Here is a 6,718-nt window from a genome sequence, read left to right as displayed (position 1 = left end):
TATGGGGTGGGGAGGAGGTGGGGAGGGGAGGAGAGGCAAAGGGGGACTTTCACCGATCGCCCCCAACCCTCCCTGGTATCTGGAGTAAAGAGTTTTTATTCGTTACAGTATACTCATACTTTTCCAGATAAGACTTCTCCACAATACTGCTAAACCTTAGCTTTGACCAGTTGTAGCGCTTATAGAGTTAGGGTCTTGCAGCTTGTTGCATCTCGTAACTGACCAGCTGATTTGTACACACAGTGCCAGTTTCAAAATCATGCACTCCAGCCCCGACGCGCCTCCCACACTCCCCTCCACTGGAAATATTTCTGCAGACTCCAGTCTGCCACTGTGTATATATTTTGATAACATCCTGGTTTTAATAGCGTCGAAGGAGCAGCATTGTGCAGTAAAGGGTAGACCTAGCACAGAACACACCATTCACATTGAATCGCATCACTTAGTAGATGGTGAAGTACTCTGAAGCTAGCCAGATAGAAACAGAAGTTCCTGGCACTGTATCTGACCCAAATTCTAATCTTACACTAATCTCTTGTATCTACCTACCACGCCCTCAAAAAGCCAACGATTTACTATTATCAGAAGTTTCTAAAAATGAGGAAGAAATTGACCCACACTTTTTTCCGTTGTGTATTACTTCGATTCCCCAAAAAAGGGAATGGACTTGTAGCCACAGGTTACACAAGCGATAGATGGCTTAAAATACATAAAAAGAGATGACAATAAGAGATGATTTTTAAAAACACAATGATGCACGGTATTTTCGATTTTCACAGGAAAATAATGGATGACAAAATAAAGGTTTTTGAAAAATACGCTGGTGGACAATATTGGGGATTTTTTATCTTTATAGATGACTAACGGAAAAGCTTGGCGTTGACCAGGCATTTATTTACAGCTATGCGTCCACGCCCTTACTATGCAGCGTCTGGGCTTCCCCTGAGTTTTTATGACATATCTCCTGAAACATGTGTCGTACAATGATATAATTTTGTAGGTACATTCAGCGTCATATGCGGATACTGTCTGCGAAATTTATTGCGAATATAGTAACAAAGAAGTAACAAATTTAAATGTCACGAATGCTGTGATGCCCACACACTTGGGTGCAACTAATGTACACGGGATGCTTGGCACGATCATTATAGCTACCATCACCTGCGGTCGAAATTGGACCAGCTGTGTCGACGTAGTGAAAATATAAATGTGCATAACATGGTAAACGTCCATTTTTCGAGCCATCGGACCTGATCTGCGATTAAAAATATCATGTAAATGTGGTAGGGGCCACGGCCTTGCCGCAGTGGATACACCGGTTCCCGTCAGATCACTGAAGTTTAGCACTGTCGGGCGAGGTCGGCACTTGAATGGGTGACCATCTCGGCCGCCATGCGCTGTTGCCATTTTTTGGGTTGCACTCAGCCTTGCGATGCCTATTGAGGAACTACTCGACCGAATAGTAGCGGCTCCAGTCAAAGGAAACTACCACAACGAGTGGGAGAGCCAGCTCCTCCTCCTCCCTCAGTGAGCATGACGTGGCGGTTGGATGGTCCTGATTGGCCACTTGTGGCCTGAAGACGGAGTGCTTTTTTTAAAGTAGTGCTGCCTACATAAAACTGACAGTCTAGGCTCAGGGACTGTCCGCGGTATATGCTGCATTGGACCTACGAATACTATTAAAATAATGGTTTCAGTTCTATTTAATTGTCCAATCATCTGAAGTGAGTCCTTATTACAGTGCGCTGAAAAATAGATTTTACCTTAATGGCAGATAAATTTTATGTTTCCAGAATTTCACTCTGCAGCGGAGTGTGCGCTGATATGAAACTTCCTGGCAGATTAGAACTGTGTGCCCGACCGAGACTCGAACTCGGGACCTTTGCCTTTCGCGGGCAAATGCTCTACCATCTGAGCTACCGAATCACGACTCACGCCCGGTTTTCACAGCTTGACTTCTGCCAGTATCCGTCTCCTACCTTCCAAACTTTACAGAAGCTCTCCTGCGAACGTTGCAGAACTAGCACTCCTGAAAGACAGCTGTGAGTACCGGCCGTCGTGCGTCGGTAGCTCAGATGGTAGAGCACTTGCACGCGAAAGGCAAAGGTCCCGAGTCCGAGACTCGGTCGGGCACACAGTTTTAATCTGCCATGAAGTTTCATATCAGCGCACACTCCGCTGCCGACTGAAAATCTCATTCTGGAAACATCCCCCAGGCAGTGGCTAAGCCATGTCTCCGCAATGTCCTTTCTTTCAGGAGTGCTAGTTCTGCAAGGTTCGCAGGAGAGCTTCTGTAAAGTTTGGAAGGTAGGAGACGGATACTGGCAGAAGTAAAACTGTGAGTACCGGGCGTGAGTCGTGCTTCGGTGGCTGAGATGGTAGAGCACTTGCCCGCGAAAGGCAAAGGTCTCGAATTCGAGTGTCGGTTGGGCACACCGTTTTAATCTGCCACGAACTTTCAAATTTTATGTTAATGGCGGCTAATTAACTTTACCCTAATGACACACAAGGTCAATGCCGTTCTATCACATAAAGTATTCTCAGATCGAAATGTTTAGCATTACAAAATCTCCAATGTAGATTCATCATACCGCAATTATAATTCTCAAAATAATTTGGAGCTACGTTTAATGCATATTTAAATGCATCTTTCAAAACAATAACAGAATTATCATTAGATCATCATTATCAGTGGCTAGAGAATTCCAATTATTTCGTCTACCAAAAACCGCGTCTCACTATGGCTTCTTCAGTACAGTTTTGTTTTCCACTGCTGACAATAGAAACGATCTGGCAGATGGGGCATTGTAGATGCCTAGTATGCGTGTCTTAATGGAAATAAACCGTCTGGAACATTTACTCTTGAACAACCCTGAAATTGGATTTCATGGAACGTTATTACTTTCCTGTGTCCATTTCTATCACACCAGCTGATCGCCACGACTGGGGAGGGGGAGGAGGGGGTGGGGTGAAAGTTGGCAGCACTTTGAGTGGCAGAAAAACCGAAGAAAACCTAACGTTTTCGTCATTTGTTTGACGTAGTGCCAGTTCGTCACATCGGACGCTTTTTCTCGGAAACGATTACATTCATCGTCTGGCAATCAATGTCGCCTGCTGAGGTATGCAGTCGCACCACTCTGTACGAAATAGAAGCTTAAGTTGATGGAGTCGACAAGTAAGGAGCAGTGTCTGTCTTGTTTTAGATATTGAAAATTCAATTATAGGCCTTATTTGCTGCCTTGTAGTTGACATAGGACCTTGCGATTTTGCACGACCGAGGTCCGGTAGCCACACCACACGGGAAAATGCGAGGAGTGTTAGTGTGTAGTAAAAAGCGAAGAAAACCTTACGTTTTCTACATTTGTTTTCCTAATGACGAAATGGGAAATCGTCAGAATGGACGCTTTTCTCTCGGAAACGTTTACATTTATCGTCTGGCAATTAATTTCGCGTGCTGAGGTATGCAGTCGCAGCACTCTGTACGAAATAGTTTCTGAGCTGATGCAGTCGACAAATAAGGTCGAAATATATCGTCCCCTCGAAATACATCGACATCTCGAAATAAATCAACACCTCAAAATAAATCTCCACCTCGAAATGAATCGAAACCACGAAATAAATCGAGACCAAGAGATAAATCGAAACATCGATATAAATCGACACATCCAAATCAACAGACACACACTGAAATGAGTCGAAATCTCGAAATGTATCGACAGCAGGGCGAATTTCGACGTACGAAATGGATCGGTATCTCGAAATAATTAGAGGTCTCGAAATTATCGTGATCCAGAAATAGATCTATATCTATAAATATATCGATACCTCGTAACATAAAGATTTCTCTAAAATAGCGATATCTAGAAATTTATGGTTTACTTTAGATATAGAGATATCTCGAAATATATAGATATCTCGAAATATATATATATCTCGAAAGAAATCTCTATCTGGTGTACACCTATACATGGAAATATATAGATACCTCGAAATATATAGACAACCCGTATTGTATCCGTATATCAAAATAAATCGATATCTCGACATAAGCAGATACTTCAAAATCAATCGATATCTCGAAATTCGTAGGCTACTCGATGTAACAGATATATCGAAAATAACGACTCGATATAAATTTGTGCCTTGGATATAATCGATATATCGAAATGAATCGATAATATGAAATGTATGGATGTCTCAAAATAAATCTGACCTCGAAGAAAACGATTCTCTAAATAAATAAATATATCGAAATATATCGCTAACTCGGTAAATAACGATATCTAGTGATCTGATATATGTTTCAAGATGACAAGACATATCAGTATAGTTCGATATACATGAAAATACTTTCGATTTTCAATATATCGATAGATTTCTAGACCTCGGGAAACAAAACGCCGATCCGACCTTTTGGCAAAAACGCAGACCTCGTGAAAAAACGCCGACCTCAGGGGAAAAACGCCGACCTCGGGGGAAAAACGCCGACCTCGGGAAAAAACGCCGACCTCGGGAAAAACGCCGACCTCGGGGAAAAACGCCGACCTCGGGGAAAAACGCCGACCTCGGGGAAAAACGCCGACCTCGGGGAAAAACGCAGATCTCGGGGAAAAACGCCGACCTCGGGGAAAAATGCCGACCTCAGGAAAAACGCCGACCTCGGGAGAAACGCCGACTTTCGGAAAACCGCCGACCTCGGGAAAAATCCAGTTCCATTAATTTACACAGACAATAATCTCAGTCACCATTAGCTTTTCAAAATGCAACCAAATTTCTGGTATTTATCACCTCACACACAAAGTGGTCATAACAGAAAAGTCCCAATCTTTAGAAAGTTTAGAATGAGATGTTTTAAATATTACAGATAATCTATTTACAATAATCTACAAGTACTGCACTATGAGACGAGATTGTCAACCCCAGCACTTTGAAATAGTGCACAGCCAGGAAGACAGAGGTTGTATTGCTGTTTCTAATCTTCCAGTGCTTGAGATTCAGAATCCAGGATTGCCTCGAATGAGAACAGCAGGAATGAATATCCTGCACCATTATAGAATTAACTCCGAAACTCCACAGAAAAGCACATGGCACAATTATTTCACATCATTCTCAGCAAACTACAGAAGCCTCTAATGGACGTAACAACGTCGTCACCTCGTTCACCAGTGAAAGATCTTAGTAGCTATTGAGTCATGAGTAGGTGGCCAATTAATAATTTGTTGTTCAAAGCTAATTTCAGTGTATATGGGAATACTCAGTGGACATCTTTAACCATCATATTTTACTAAGATATATCAACTTTCCAGACTATAAGTATAAGCAGAGCTTGGTCTTTCCCATTCCGAGTTTGTTTAGAATGTAATAAGGGAATCATATCCACTGGGCATTTAGAGCAACCTGCTTTAAACAATATGAGCAGGCAGTAGACACAGATACAGAATGTTTCATTTCTCTCTGAAACGGTTACCTTCATCGTCTGCAAACTTATGTTCCGTGCTGCGGTATGCGGAGGGACTAACAGCAACAATGTAGAACACAGAAGAAGCTTCTAAGTTGATTTAATCGGCCAGCAAGAAGCAGTAAAATTCAAGTTTTATTCATCAATTATTGACTCATTCTCCGGCTTTGGTGCCTTGGACATGACCGACGACCTTACGATTTGGCATGAAACGAGATCTGTCAGCCACGTTACACGGGAGAATGTGAAAAGTGTTCATATGTACTAAAAATATAACAAAACCGCCCGTTTCCGTCATTTACTATCGAATCAACGTAATGCCAGATCGTCTCATTGCCCGTTTTTCTCTCTGCAAAGTGATGTCGCGTGCTGCGGTATGCGGAGACACTAAAAGCAACACACTAGAACACAGAAGAAGCTTCTAAGTCGATGTAATCTGCCAGTAAGAAACAGTACAATTCAAGTTTTATTTATCGATTATTGACTTATTAGCCGGCTTTGGTGCCTTGGACATGAGCTAGGACCTTACGATTTTGCATGAACGGAGGACTAGCAGACACGTTGCACGAGAGAATGTGAAAAGTGTCCATATGTAGTATATACCTGAGAAATCGCACCGTTTTCGTCATTTGCTATCGTATCGACGTAATGCCAAATCGTTACATTGGCCGCTTTTCTCTCCCAAACGGTTACATTTATCGTCTGCAAACTTATGTGGCGTGCTGCGGATTGCGGAGACACTAAAAGCACAGCAGCAGAACACAGAAGAATCCTATAAGTTGATGTAATCGGCCAGTAAGAAGTAGTACAATTCAAGTTTAGTTATCGATTTATGACTTATTAGACAGCTTTGGTGCCTGGGACATGACCGACGACCTTAAGATATGGCATGAAACGAGACCTGGCAGCCACGTTACACGAAGAATGTGAAACGTGTACATATGTAGTAAAAACCTAAGAAATCCGCCCGTTTTCTTCATTTGCTATGGAATCATGGTAATGCCAGATCGTCACAATGGCCCCTTTTCTCTCTGAAACGGTTCCATTTATCGTCTGCGAAGTTATGTCGCGTGCTGCGGTAGGCGCAGATACTAAAAGCAATACAGTAAAACACAGAATAAACTTATAGGTTGATGTAATTAGCCAGTAAGAAGCACTACAAGTCAAGATTTAGTTATCGATTATTGAGTTATTACCCAGCTTTGGTGCCTGGCACATGAGCTAGGACCTTAAGATTTTGCATGAAATGAGGTCGAGCAG

General features: G+C 42.4%; 1 pseudogene; it reads left to right on the top strand.

Moving 5' to 3' along the window:
• Positions 1 to 1,288: 1,288 nt before the first annotated feature.
• Positions 1,289 to 1,406, top strand: LOC126285630 (5S ribosomal RNA; annotated as a pseudogene).
• The last annotated feature ends 5,312 nt before the right edge of the window (positions 1,407 to 6,718 follow it).

This window comes from Schistocerca gregaria, chromosome 8, assembly GCF_023897955.1.
Source record: "Schistocerca gregaria isolate iqSchGreg1 chromosome 8, iqSchGreg1.2, whole genome shotgun sequence".
Lineage (NCBI taxonomy): Eukaryota > Metazoa > Arthropoda > Insecta > Orthoptera > Acrididae > Schistocerca > Schistocerca gregaria.
Note: the sequence above shows the minus strand (reverse complement) of the source record. Positions and strands in the feature narration are given on the sequence as shown.